We start from the raw sequence: 13194 nt of genomic DNA on the forward strand, positions 1-13194 counted from the left end.
GGACGCTTTTTTTTGCCCCGCTGTGAGGCTGTTGCTTGGAGGCGTTTTTCGCTGGGTTCTGCACCCCTAGCCCCTCTTGCCCCGGCAGCCTCCCGCCGCTGGGAATTCTGCAAATAAATCGCCTGGAATGGGCACAGTGAGTGGCTGGTGAAGCCTTTTCAGCTCCCAGCTGCGTGTTTGTCTCACTTCCTCCAAGGTTTCTCTCTTCCAATGCTGCAAAGCCCTGACCTGCCAAAAATGTTACTCATTTTTTTTTCGCTAATTTAAGGCATTCTTGTGACGAGATGTTTGGCAATGCACCCTAGTGACACATAGAAAAAAATCTTAGCTGGCATTTTAAATAATCTCAGTGTTGAACACCTGTCAGCAAGAAGTTTTTTCATACTAATACAGTTAATTTGGCTGAAATGAGCTGTTCCTGAGTGAGAGGGAATGGGCAAATTCTGGATCCTGTTAGATGCTTTACTGCAAGCTGCTCTTGACTCAAGTACTCCAAAGTCTGTGCATACAGCATTGTGTTCAGTGGGGTGTCTCACCAGGGACTGTAGCCTCAGTTATTTCAGACATTTCAGGAATAACTCTATAGCTGTTAGCTATCTTTTCATAGACCAAAATAGCTGCAAATGGGAGATGCTTGAAACCCATTTGGTCCAGATTTTGTTATTGCATCAAGCCAGATGTTCCTCACGGTCATGCTGGGCTTTCCCCACTGCTGCTTTAGTGGCTTTGATCAAATTGTGCCTTGTTTTTGCTGCTGTGTCCAGGATCAGAAACAGGGCTCAATGCCCTCCGTTTGGGCATGTGATCAGATTATGGAGTCTGGTTTACAACAGTTTCACATAAGGGAAGTTTTTCTCCCACATGGCTGGAGATTACTAGAGTTCCTGGTGAAGAGCTTTCCTATCTGGCAAAGATTTAATATCAGTCTTCCTTGTTGCTTTCTTGTGAATTGGCACAAAATGTTTTAAAGGTGTCCCTCCATCCTTCTGCCCTGGTAGGCTGCTCGCTGGGGAGGGTCTCACAATGGAGGAACCAAACATGCTGAAGGGAGATCTCCAGTGGGAGAGGTACAAGCTGTAACCACTTGCCCATGTGATACAAGTTCTCAGGTCCAGATAAATCCTTTTGCAAGGAAAGGGTTATCAGCACTCCTGGGAAACAGAGGTGATGTTATGAGAGGGCTACTTCAACCTTCTCAAGGATCACTTGAGGATTTGCTGCCTAGATCTATGACAGAGATGCCACTAATGACTGCACAAGTTTAGAGTGGGAGTCACCTCTGCCGCAAATTACAGTGATAAAGCACCCGGCTCCTTGGGTGCACTTTCTGAAGGAAGGACCTCAGATGACCTAGTTGCAGAAGTACTCTATGTAATTCCGTATTGTTTCCAAGTCAGCGACATCTCTGCGCGTGCAGTGATAACATTGAGGCCCTGTGTAGGAAAGAATGCAAAGTACACGAATGACTGGAGAGAGAATGAAGTAAACCAAAATGTTTTATTTCAGACAGCTGCATTTTCTCATCCAGATGTTTCTTTCATTAAAAATCCTTTTTGAAACAGTAAAGAAAAGGTTCTCAGCTCTGACAGCCTGCAGCCCAATTCTGCTGCACTTCCTCCAGGGGTTTCTCTGTAGGAACCCACTCACTCCGGGACCAGACTGCCACCACCCCCTCTTTGCAGTTCTCCTGCTTAGGGTCATGCTTTCTTTGTTCACAATAATCTGTGCTTTCCCTCACCCTGACACTTCATTGCTACCTAACTGTGGCAAAGAGTTCAAAGAGAGTCGCCACATACAAGGATCTCAGTCAAGGATGTCTCTGGGTCATTCCAGTGCAATTGATTGATCAACCACCCTTCTTTCTATGCCCCTGCTCACTGCCTAAATGAAAAGGCAACCACCAAATGGAAAGAAGTTTGCTGGTCCTCTGACTGGGGGCGTTGTTCTTGCAGAAGATCTGAACTGTAACAATTCAGCAATGCAGGTGCTACAGCCAACAGCACGGTAGGCAAGGTGAGCTTGCCTTCCTAGAGTTGGAAAGAAGCTGGGTTATAAGCCTTGCATGCGTAAAGGCAGGATTTTACCCAGGAGAATAATTGTTAGTTTAGGATGTTACAACTCTGAATCAGGCCCCAGGATGCCTGAGATATCCCTCATGCCTCCAATGAAAGGAATAATTCTAAAAATGTAACAACTCAGCCCGTGTTTGGATGTTGATCCTGGCCCCTGTGCAGTTGTTTTGAAAGACTTTTTCCTACGTAAATAGATTCATCTGAAGCTTTTTTTTTTCTTGAGGAAAACTCTGATATGTGGGTCAAACCACTGATAATTTGGCAACAAGATAAGAGCGAATTTTAGAATGCCTTTCAAAATGGCTTTTCAACATGCACTTTACAAGCAGACCTAAGTTTCAAGTCCTCTTTGTTTCATTTGTAGGCTTGCCTTCATATTTAATTCGTGGACAAACTCTATAATTCCCAAATCAAACACAGGTGACCTCTTCAGCCTTGTACCTTAGTGAGAGAGGGAGCTTTGAATCAGATGGAAAAGTACAACATAGCCACACTGAAGGGCCTTGCTCCTTCCTCATGTACAAAACTGCAAGTTTACTGAATATATCAAAACCATGACTGAAGTACTTCATGATTTAGATGTGAATCCAGACCTGAATTCTATAGAATGCCTCCATCTACCCATCATGTTTTTTATTCAAGGAGGGGTGGGAGTGATTGTGAATGTCAGTGGATGACAGGAGATTAATACCAAATAAATAGATGTGCTGCAATAATAACTCTTTGTCGCATTTTGGGACTCTCCTTCTAGGAAAAATCCATCATCAGTGTCGCATGAAAGTAGTCTAGGCTTGGGAGGGATGAAAGGATGAATGACCAAGGAGGAATTTTCTCTGTAAATTATTATTCTTGTTATAGCAAGATGTAGCACATTGCAACAGAGCAGGATAGGGATGGAGAGAATACAAGGTGCATGCTGGGGACGCTACCCCATCCCCTCCAGGTTGTACCTGTTGTTTCTTTGTTGCTGACTTAGAAATCTGCTTCCCCACAGCTGTTCCACTGTACATTTGAGCCTGCCTCTGACACATTGCTCCGGATGGGTTGCTGACAACTTGAGGTCAGCACTGGTGAAGAGGGGGTCTTTAATTTTTCGTCCTAAACCTTTTCACTTTTACCTCCTTCTAGCAATATTTCTGTAGGTTCAGGACCTAGGAGCAGCTGACTGTATTGTTTTCTCCCATCAGACATCTGACCTATGATCAAATGCTGTATGTTCTTCTTCCATACCCTACAATCGCAAGAATCTGGGATGTCCTCTGTCCTAGCAGGCCTCTATCCTGACATTTCTCCAAGGCATGTCCATCTCATATCTTGCTAATGGCAGCCTCTTTTTTTATTACTTCCTCTTGACATCTGCAGAGACATCACCTCTGCAGATGGACTGCAAAATGATTGTCAGCAAATCTTTGCTTACAATGTTGCTCTAAGTGCATCACCCAATTGCATATCCTTCCTCACACACGCCGTCAAGGTCATCTCATAACCTCCTTTGCAGCATCCAGTGAAGTTGACTTGGCCCAGGCAGAAGACACGTGCTTGCCTACATCTCTCTCTGCTACACTCCATTATTAATGACAGCCTTGACAGCTTATTCTTTTCTTTGTCCTGGTCTGGCCTGTCTCTTTGCTTCGTTTCTTGGGACTTATTATATCTCTGCCTGTTTTGGGCAAGGTTTTATGCTCTAGAATTGGCCATTGCTTCTCTTCTGCGGTATAAACCAAAACTAACTCCCCAAAGCCATCTCTGCCATGACCCCTCCGTTGTGCCTCTCAGGGCTTTGAACATGTGCTTTAGTTTGCAGGTGCTTTGTGATACACAGAAACCCCTGTGATGGATCTGTTATAAAACCTTAATACAAGAGCACAGACAAGTAGAACACAAGGCTCGCTGTTGACACTCAGCAGAGAAATACAATCATATAAATCACATAAGCAGAAGATTCTTGTGTCTTCCCATGTGTAGGCTACAGTATAACCTTATTAAATTTAAATGCCTGTACACTTTGCTTACTTGGAAACTTGGACTGCACTTTACTGCTGTTATAAATTAAAACCTAATAAAAATAAAGTTCAAAAAGTACAAAATACAAAACTACAGGCGCACTGGTGTCTTGGAAGGGTTGGCCACATGCCTGTATCTTTGAGCTTGGGTTTAAAATACCTCCATGGCCTATATTATTTAAGATTACAACAATTAATAACACTAAGGAACTATTATATTGTGCTCTACATAAAACTTTTCCTACACTGACAGCACAAAAAGTTTTACATATTTTAAGAGAGTTGCTGTTATAAACAGGAAGGTACCTATAAATGATATAAACTGAGAAAATTTAATCGTAGACTCATATGACACACTTATTTTCAATGCAAAGTCTAGAGTTAATGAGACGTGTGAATGGTTTCATTGTACAACAGTCTGAACTTTAGCTGTAAGCTGTGGCAGTTTCAGTTTCAGAGGGTGAACAGGGTCCAATTCATGACTACTGTAATTGGACCAAAGTCTGTGACACTGCCAAAATGATGGGTCAAGTGTAGAGCGTGTACACACACAGCCGGAGTCTGGCTGTAGCTCTGGGAGGTCCCACACACAGTGAAGGGATGGGGGTGGGACAGGCTAGATGAAGTGCCCTGTTTGAGTAAGGCTTGAAGGACATGAAATTCATCTAGGAGGGGCAGAGCCACATGTGACGCTTCTCTCCAACATGACTACAGTATTCTGTGGTGGTGCGTGAAGGGAGAAGAAAGACAGCAGATGGAAGAGACAGGCCACACATAGCTAACCTCCATTTCTGCCCAAAATGAGGTAGTTGGTGGAGGTGAGAGCATGTGGATAGAGTGGCCCAGGCTCCTGTGTGGCTGGTGTGGATGTTTGTCAACCCACCACCTCTCCAGGGAAGAGCTCCCCATGAAAACCATGACCATGAAAACCTTTGGGGGAAACATCTGGTGGATTTGACTCCCAGGTTTCCTTGTGCTGGCAGCTCTGCCGCCTGCAACAGGGCTGTTCGTGATGAAAGTGTGAGGTGATTCCGTGACTGAGCTGCTGTTGAGCAACATGGGAGGATCACAGTTTGGGAAAATATTCAAGAATCCCTCATGAGCTGTCTGAAGCAGATTGTATCTTTTAGTGGAAATGCCAAATGAACCCCCATTAAAATCAAACTAACTACCCCCAAATCCAGTGTGGCTATATTTTCCTCTGCACGACCTCATGATTATTTTTCCTACGTATTAACTCATAATCTGAGCAACTTGGTGCATTTATTAGTTTTGTCATTCCCTTTATAAGATCTTGTCAGGTCTCAAAATATTATTCAGCACTTAGAAAACATTTAAAAATAATATTATGTGAAAGCCACGGGGCTGCTGAGCCAGCTCAGGTAGATGCTGTCAAAACATAACCTGCAAACAGCAAGGTTTTATCCACAGACCTTTCTCCCTGAGTTGCCCAGCAGTGAGAGACTGGGTCTCCAAGAGTAAATATTTCCTTTCCCCACAGAGCTCTCCACGTGAGCCAGACCCCAACTTACTGCAGGAAGAAAGAAGGAAATGTCGGGCAGAGGGAAGAGGCCCTCTAGGAGGGCAACCCGACGGGACAGAAAGGAGAGTTGTGGCAGGGGGAAACCCAACGTCCTGCCCATGAAATCAGAGAAGGGGAAAGTCCACTGAGGAAATTAAAAACAAATTTTGTAGTGGTAGGACACGCACTGCAGAGAGGAGGTCCCTGGAAGAGGCACAGCTAAGCACCAGCAGTGATAACCAGGAGCAGCCTTTGGCAGGACTGGCAGCTCTCACTGCTGGCGCCATGGCAGAGGCAGAGGGAGAGGCTCTTGTGTTGCCAGTCTTTCACAATTTTAATTTTTATGATTCAATGAAAAGGTGGGGGGCTGAGAGACTATAAAAAATATTGAACTCACTTCTTTCACAGATAACGGGTTCCCGGTGGCTCCCCTTTCACGGTCCATCTTTCTGGTACATTAATGCAGTTCTGACTAATCTGACCAAAAGGTATAAATAAACATCCACAGCCCGATCATCTGCAACCCAAGGGAAACTGGAAGAAATGGTGTGGAGTTAAGTATAAGTCAGTGTAGCTCTGTGCCTGCCCCCTGATCTCCTCAAAGACCTGCCCTGGTTAAAAATCAAAAATCTTCATGAGGGTGAAGTGATGTTGGGGCAGATCTATACATGCAAAGATAGAGGCCCAGAGGTAGTTAAAACTAAATATACTCCAAAGTGCATTTGGCAGAATCATTTTTACTGCAAGGTGCTAGGTTTATATGGCAGTAGTTTTCATCCTAGAGAATTCCAAAATGCTCTGCTAATGCTATCCACATAAAACTCACTTCACTACAGCTGCTAGGCAGACAGGTTGCTGGCACGCTGCTTCCCACCCAGATGTGGGAAGGGAATAACCAACCTAGCACATCTCAGCAAAATCCTGTCTTAAGGGAAATTACCCCTGCGAAAGGAAGCAGAGCTTGGATTCTTAACATTTCATGTAACATGCAGACCTCTGGGGGTCCTGGTCTCTCCTCACAGATGTAATTCTGGAGGTGGAGTACTGAAGCCAACTGTGCAACCCTAGGGCAAATGAGAGGAAAACCCAGGATTTCAGAGTTGGACTGTGTGTGTGCAACAGACCAAGCCTGGATTCAACTGGGGGCAGGTCCATAGCAGTTACTCTGCGTTCCTTAGTACCAGCTTGGTAACACACAGCAGCGGGGGTACGTCCTGGCTCCCAGCCCACAAGAAACTTCCCAACACTTGATCAGCCCCAACCAAGAAGCCCGGCTGTAAGGGTTTAACCCCAGTTGGCAACTAAGCACAACACAGCCACTTGCTCACAGTCCCCCGCCTCGGTGGGATGGGGGAAGAGTCAGAAAGGCAAAAGTAAGAAACTCGTGGGTAGAAATAACAACAGATTAATAATTTGACAATACTAATACTACTACTAATAATAATTATTATAATATAATATTATTACATAATAAGTAGTAGTAGTAGTAGTAGTAGTAGTAGTAGTGGTGGTGGTGGTGGTGAAAAGGAAAACAACATAAAAAGAGAGAAAGGAACAAAACCCAGGAAAAACAAGTGATACAAACATTCACCACCCCACAACTGATGCCCACACATGATGCCATATGGTATGGAATGTCCCTTTGGCCAGTTTGGGTCAGCTGTCCTGGCTGTGCCCCCTCCCAGCTTCTTGTGCACCCGGCAGAGCATGGGAAGCTGAAAAGTCCTTGACTAGTATAAGCACTACTTAGTAACAACTAAAACAGCAGTGTGTTATCAACATTATTCTCATGCTAAATCCAAAACACAGCACTATACCAGCTACTAGGAAGAAAATTGACTCTATCCCAGCTGAAACCAGAACACCAGCCAAAAGGAATCAGGAGATTGAGGGTCTGTGGCCAGACACGGCATGCAGGAGATTGCACCATCATTCCTCCTCTCACACCATCCTTTGCACCTGTATCAATAACTGGGGAAAGCTGGACACTGCACAGGTACTACGCAGAGCCCTTCCTGCTGGAGGAATGTCTGGGAGACTGGAATAGGTGGCTGAATAGCCCCATCATTTGCAAAGCTGCTGCAGGCCAGCGGAAAACATTCAGTTGGGGAACAATTCTGCCAATCCAAGCAATGACATGTTCCCTCATTCCCTTTTCTCTTTCCTTCTCTTCCCCCATGGCCAATTTTTAGGCTTCATTAAAGCTGAACTAAGCTGGATGAATTCCTCTGCAGCATCATATTTACTCTGGCTCCACAGAGGTATAAATTATAGAAAAGTTGGGTATTGAAACTGTAGAATATGGTGGAGCAGTGGTGTAAGGATGCAGAGTGACTACTGTTTGCTGAAGATCAACACTGAAACCTGTGAGATCAGAATCTGCCTTGATCTCCCCTGTGCCAACGAGAGGTTGGCACAGGGGAGATCCCTTCTAAGGGATGCCAAGTGCCAGGGATGCCAGCTGCACGCCAGCTGGTGGCAGCACTGCAGAGGGTGACTGTAACATCAGCTGGGGAACATATGGCAAGAGCAGCAAATCCAGATGGTGATAATGAAGTAATGAAGTGGAGAGGAGCAAATATCCTGTCTCATTGAAGTGCTCCCTGTAATTAGAGAAATTGCAGAAGAGAAACACTGCTGAAGAATGGGAAGGGAAATTGCCTCTATGTTCCCTGTGGTGTAGTGCTCTGTGAAAGCTGATGTTGCTGTGATTAATGGCTGTTTCGCCAAGGGGAGGAGGAGAAGTCTTTGGAGGGAACAGATTCCCAACACACAAGGTGCTGTGCACCCAGGCAGGGAAGCAAACAGCTTGAAATCACTCATGACAGAAGAACCAGTTCTCCTGACTCTCCTCCCTGAGACCTCGCATGGGGACACCATTTGCTAGGTCAGGCACCAAAGGCGAGTGTCCCAGCAGAGAGGGTGTCACTGGCACAGGCTGTTCACTACAGCTTCAGCAGTTTCTCCAGGGCCTTTTTTGGCTGAGGATGGACTGGGGGGGGAGTAGATCTCAGCCTTACTGTAATCACTAAAAATAGACCCTAGTATGCATTCACTCCATCTCTCTTAGATTGCATTAACTTTGGGACTTGTCCAAAAAAAGATTTAGGTGGTTAGCCAAGAGAAGATCTCTGAATACGGTAGCAAGGACTCTGTTTTCCTAAATTTTCTAGTTTCTGTAATACAGCTTCTAGTGAAAAATAAGTAATCCACAGACAGTGCTGCTTTTGTATCCTTACATCAAAGATCTCAGCTGTTAGAAATTAGAGTGTGGTTACTTCTTTGACCCCTGTAATTTCTGCAGAGAACAGTGATCTGGTCTCACAAGCATCCCCCTGGCCAAGCCTTCAGGACTAGGAGTGAAATTTGCTCAGTGTGCCAGGCCAAGGGTGCTTTTTGAAGCATATGCCCAGAACAGGAGAGCTAAAAGCTTCAGCAAGCTCTTGCCGTATCAATCCATCATAGTTTGACAAGCGGATGGCTCAAGTGAGCTGGATCCTTTACAGAAGGAGGAGGGACGTTTCTTATGGGAAGTGGGATTTTAATCACAAAAAAGATATGTGAAATCTGTAATCTTTGTGCCAGGGTATGTTTCTGTTTAAGAAGATTCTGACCTTATCATTTGTCAGAAAAGATTGCTGTGAAGCTGGCTTTGCAACTGGCTGGACTGGATACTTATTTCTCTAAACAGCCTCTGTTGTTATAAGCCATGAGGGTCACTCGGAGCAGCAGCTGCTGAAGAGGCTGGCGGGCGCCCTGAAGCAAAGGTCAGCAGAGCATTTACAAGCAGGTTGTAGGGCATTTCCAAGGGATTAGCAGCCGGCTGGGTGGAGATGAAGTCCTAAAAAGTATCTCAGAAGGTCCTTGGCTGCAGCTGGATGCTGATCTGGGGGTGTCTCGTGCCAGTAGAGCTGTTACAAATGACTACAAGCTTTTGAAACAATGCATGCTTGGAAATGCTGTGTTTGATGGTTTTTGAAAGGGGCTGCATGAACAGCCCCTGAGACTGTGTTTCCCCACTGGCTCACAGCAGTAATCAAAGGCAGCATTGCTGTGAATTTCTACCATGCTTTTTGCCATCCTGTGCTACAGGGCCTCAGTTCAGCTAGCATCTGAAAAGGCAGAATTGAGCCTTTATTCATCAGTGATGCCCCTGCTACACTACCAACAGCAACACTGATGGTGCGAATCGCTGTGTATAGGCAAAATATAATGCTCAGGCTTCATTGTGGCATTTCCCACTGGAACAGCCAGCAGAAACCCTTTTCTGCCAAGAGTAAGTGGGATGTAAGAGAAAAAAGGGGGTCTGTACCCCATTTTGGGCTCAGACCTCCTCTTGCTGCTTTAGTCAAGAGAGAACTTGAAACGTCTTCTCTATGGCAGTCCCTGAAGGGACAGGACAGAGCCTCCTCATGGCCAGGAGGTCTTTTAGATGGAGCTCCGGGCAGGCTTTTGAAGCTCAAGACTCAAACTGAGGCAAGACACATGACAGCACACTTCTGAGGGAACAGGGCTCTAATTTCTCTGCTAGCATCAGTCTCCATGGGACGTGAGTGCTCACTGTGACATGGGACTCCAAAATCCTCCTTTGACACTCTGGAAGAAGCGTGCAAGGCAACAAGACGTCACTCTGAGGTGTCAAGGATGCTCTCAGTCCTTGGATAGAGGTGGCAGAAGAGCCATTCAGAGGGCAGAAGGACAGCACAGCCTCCAAAATTTTCTGAATGCCAGTGTAGAAAATGCCATCAAATGCCTGAGACCTGCAAGAGAGTAGGTAAAGAGGCAAACCATTAAATTGGATGGGGTCCTTCAGCATTTCACGCAACCAGGCAAGGCTCTAAAAGTGACAGAGCCCAAACAGAAAAGAAATCAGGGCAATGGAGTATGTGATCAAACCTTAATGAGTGGTCAGTCTCCTGTTTTGCAGACAGCAACATACCTTGGGACAAATTATGCTGATATGTTACAGGATTTTCAAGCACATCTTGTGCTAATTTTCCAAACTTCTGGGAGAAGGAGAGTATACGGGAGATTTTGTCCTTAGTTAATTTTATCGAGTGCATTGAGTATGGGTGGATTGGTTTTCTGAGCTAGACATAATTTCAACCATTGCTTTGTGTTTCTTCATTGGGATGCAGGGTACCATTTTATTGCCTTGTGTAAATTGCTTGTTGTTTTATTGAAGCATAAAAACACTTGGCAAGGCCACAGTGTCTCATTATCTTTCAATTGGGTGAGCAATAATTCCTTAAACAAACACAAAACCTTATTAAACTCTCAAATACCTAGAAATCAAAACAACTTAGTTACAGGGACGTCCAGTATGCTGCAGGTAACAAAGAAATGAATGTACTTTTTGGCTATTGAACACAATTAAATCTGGAAAACCACCTTGAAAGCTAAAATAAAAACAAGTCTGATGTTAGTGTTGCCTGCTCCTTGTTATTCTTTCTGCTTCTGTCTCTGCCTATAAGCACGCTACATTGCTGGTTATTAGCGCTGACCAAATCCCGAGGGACTGCTAATACTTCTGCTTCCAGACAATTTTGCAGATATAAATCCGGTAGGGAAAGATGGCAAATGAGAAGCTGGCAAAGCTTCTTATACTTGCCTGGCCCTTGGAGAGGGATGCATGCCAGTGCTGGACTCTGCACAGGGGCTGTTGCTGGTGCCTCTTCATACATACATGGGATGGAGACCAAGTCAACAGCTAACCCCCTTCTGCAGCATTCCTGCTTCGTGAAAACTGACCTCATCTCAGACTAACCTCAGCACATTCATCACCAGGAATTTGTGAGTCATCCTGGGAAACTTTTCTCCCTCTGCACTAACCATCTGAGCAGAACAGCTCATACCGCATTGGCCAGAGCTTGGCTGCCAGGTAGGGCTTCAGGGGGTATTCTCTGACTTGCCATGAAAGCTACTTGCCAGTCAGGATCCTGCATATCATTGGCACACGGAGACGCTGTACCCACAGCTTTTTCTTCCGCCTCTCTCTCCCCAAAGAGCAGCATCACAGTTAGAGATGCAAGGATGAGTCCCTAGGCCAGGTGGGATGGCTTATGGACAGCACAGCAACTAGAGGCAGAGCCCGCAGAGAGAAGACAGCAAAATCCAGCTGCGATGACAGTGCTGAGGGTTGCCATTGACATTAGGGTCAGTGCCTGCTAGCAATGAGAAAGGGCATCTTCCTAGGCCTGTGGTCTTGGTGAGCCACTGTCACCTCCTCAGCTGCTTAAAAACTGCCACCACCTTTGGCTCCAGTCCTCAGCACAGCACATCTCCAGCCAGGGGTTACATGGAAGCCAAGAAGCTTGTTTTGAGAATCGTTCGCCAGAAATGAGAAGTCAGTAAGCAAATCCAGAAGCCCAGCGCCTCAGCTGAAATGAGATGCTGCCTCAGTTTTTCAAGCTCATGATAGTTAGGTTGACAGGAACACCAATGGTCTCTCTCATAACCCTGTCTATCCATAACAGACTCTCTCATGACCTCTTCCTCCCTCATAAATTGTGACAAGTCTCTGCAGGGCATTAACCATGGCTTTGCAGAGGCCCCAGAGGTCCCCTGCCCTAAGAACAGAAGATGTAGATGGAGGATGAAGAAGGACCTATGTAAAAGCATACTTCAGCTCCAGGACAAACTAAGCATCAGATTGACAGGAAGAGATGAACAAGCAAGTAGAGAACCTGAGGCAAAATAACACGCTCGTGTTACAGTGGGGAAGATATCAAATCACACAGCCTATCTGCTGTTGCAAGGTTTTCCCTAACTGATGCTGTATCCATTATACACACACTTTGTGCTTCCATGAGGGGAAACACTGCCTGCTAAGGGAGCCCAAGGGAGGTGTTTTGCTTTCCTGGGGCGCTTGAGCTAGCGTGTTTATTTTAAGAGAAGCCCCTTGATATTTGAACCCATCCCCATGGGCATCTGCAGAGAGTGCCTGCTCAGTCACATGTCTTCCCCAGATTTAGCATTTAGGGAAAAGGGGACTAATTTCTGCTCTCAGATGGGAGGACGGTGTGGAAGGAGTTCAGGCAGCTGGAGGAAATGGCAGTAAAGGCATTAGGAATTCTCATCAATCATCTGTGAGCGTTTGGATGCTTCGTTTTATGCTTATGCCAACATGCTCACTTTCTGGGCCAAACATCACTGATTTTGTTGGAGTTTCCCCAATGAGGCTTGGCCAGGAGAAAACGGGACCTTTTTTCTTTAACTGTGTGTCCACTTTTTCATTACAAAACATCACAGCAACTCATTCTTCCCTGCACTGCACCCCCAGCTTTGCATGCACAGAAACATTTCTGTGTGAATAGTGATCTTCTGTGCTCAAGAAAGCATTACTTGAGGTTTGTGTGTGTCCAGCCTAAAAGCTATGTCAAGGCTGAGTTCCCTCTGACCTGAACACAGAGCAGAGCCAATGCAGAAGTGAGCAGAGTTAGCCCTAAATACAATGGAAGTCAGCTACCAGTGCCAGGAATGCTTCATCTCTCTGCAGTGGTTTGGCCATGAAGATTTCTGCTGTTTAGCACAGCAAAACTAGAGACTGAGACATTTCAGTGACATTCAGCAATCTGACACTGAGACAATAAACCCT

This window comes from Phalacrocorax carbo, chromosome 7 (assembly GCF_963921805.1).
Source record: "Phalacrocorax carbo chromosome 7, bPhaCar2.1, whole genome shotgun sequence".
In the NCBI taxonomy this organism is placed as follows: Eukaryota; Metazoa; Chordata; class Aves; order Suliformes; family Phalacrocoracidae; genus Phalacrocorax; species Phalacrocorax carbo.